This window comes from Hylaeus volcanicus, chromosome 3 (genome assembly GCF_026283585.1).
Source record: "Hylaeus volcanicus isolate JK05 chromosome 3, UHH_iyHylVolc1.0_haploid, whole genome shotgun sequence".
NCBI classification, from domain to species: Eukaryota; Metazoa; Arthropoda; class Insecta; order Hymenoptera; family Colletidae; genus Hylaeus; species Hylaeus volcanicus.
Window position 1 is genome coordinate 15,024,950 of NC_071978.1, and position 2,266 is coordinate 15,027,215.

Sequence of the window (2,266 nt, forward strand, 5' to 3'; positions counted from 1 at the left end):
GCCTCATCCTGTATAAGGAAAACAAAGATCTATTAAAATGCGCAAACTGCCGAGAATCTGGACATCCAGCTCACATAAAGGATGTCCCTACCTTATACTAGTGCGAAACGTTAAAAAGCAACAAAAACAAACACATCAAGACACCATACAGCAAAGAATCTCAAAAATTCATACCAAGGTTAGCGGAAACTTATCATTTGCACAAATGGCAAAGAGGAACACCACCCACGCATAACTCACAGAGTGGCGAAGAGACTATCCCAGAATTGACACCCGCTTCAAGCCAGCTACCACCACCACAGGAGCTAGCATGGTTATCGCGTTTAAAGAACCATATTACGCTAGTAATTACCAACCAACTAACAAACATATCTCAAGTAACAGCGAACACTGCCAAAATAGACTTCATTCTCAATTCTATCTATCAAAATGGCCAGAATTAACTCAATAACGAATCTCAATATTGCAGCTATCAATGTAAACTCAATCATAGCCAACTACCGAAGACTAGAGCTAAAAGAATTCTTGAAACGACATAACCACGGCATCATCCTGCTAACAGAAACTAAACTCAGCCCCAAACACAGACTCACCTTCAGTAGATGTAACATCATTCGCAATGACAGACCAAACGCCACACGGGGAGGAGGTACAGCTATTCTATTAAAAAAAGAAATCCCATTTTAAATAATTCAATACCCATCATCCCACAACAACAGCATTCTTGAGTACACCATGATAAGAATAACCACCTCACGCTCAAGAAAATTGTTTATCTTGGCAGTGTACGCTACCAATGACAATAGACGTTTATTCATAGAGGAACTTGACGACATTTTGAATAAATTAAAACTAAGCAACCCTAATAACTATTATATAATTGCAGAAGACCTAAACGCGAGGCATACGTGCTGGGGCGACCGCACGAATAATCGACGAGGCCGATACCTAGACCAATGGGAAACCAAAAGAGGCATGAACTTAAATTAAAAATACTTACACCGGCGCATCCCACCTATCTCCTGGGTAACTCATGCCTTGATATCGGCCTCGTTGATTCTAGATTAATAATAAGTGGCGATCTTAACGGCAAAAATACGAACACCCGTACGACAGCGACCACGCTGCCATAACCTTTTCAGCTCAGTTTGCCGATGACAATGTCCCAGGACCTGACACCAACACGTCCGTACCGCGATTTGACTATAAAGCCACAAAATGGCAGAACTATAAAAATTAGCTGGAAAATTCATACAATTTATCTATACCTGAAGACCGTAATCAATCAATATATGAAATCGTAAATAACTTAACTGTCATTACCAACTCTATTCTCAACGCGATTAACAGCACAGTCCCAATTTTTAAGGCCACTAACAGCATATCCAAATACACGAACACAAAAATCAAAAACCTTCAAAAAGACAAGTCATACTTAGTTTCACTCCTCCATTCACTACATATTATTAACCCCTCACCGCGAAATCCCCGGATAAAAATCATTAAAACAATATTTAATAATGTCAAAAAGGCCTTACATACTGAATTCCAAAAACCTCTGAAAAATTCTGGATTAAACAGCTAAAAAAAATTAACCATAAAAAATCAGATGAATTTTTCCCAGGAATTAACTGTTACATCCGACCCTGCCGGTGTCCCTTTTCATCGACCTCGCATTGCGAATAGTTAAGATCAGATACTTTTAGGAATGCGCTTGACATACGATTCGGAAACCGTTTCTCGGGAACCGAATCGTGCGATCTGCGAATCAGCGAAATAGGCGTCAGCGCTCAACGCCAGCACACCCGCTGAACTTGGGACCCCTCCCGATTTCAACGGATACCGAAGCGAAGGTTCTCGAACGCGGCTCGTGCCATGCGAGGATCAGCTAATATATAAACCCGTGGACACGCCCCACGGCGCTCTTTTTTTATTCCGCTGTCAGTACGTTCTCATCGTGGTGATTACCGAAATCTTGTAGTCGCGAACAGGTTAACTTCACGCGTTGTCGTTACCTACGAAAGTCCGACGTATAATCGGTTAAGATCACATCGAACCTTTATCGTCAATCGAACACGCACTCAGCGTCGCACTTTGGTCGTCAAATACTAAATTATTGTAGTCACGGATAGAGTAATCGTGCGCGCGCCGCGTCGTTACCGAGGAAAGTTCGTTGTTAATTAGTAGAGACCCGTGTCGCGAGTGATAGTTGCCGACAAACAGATCCTTGCAACAGCACAGCCCTGGGACCACAACAGATAGCTGG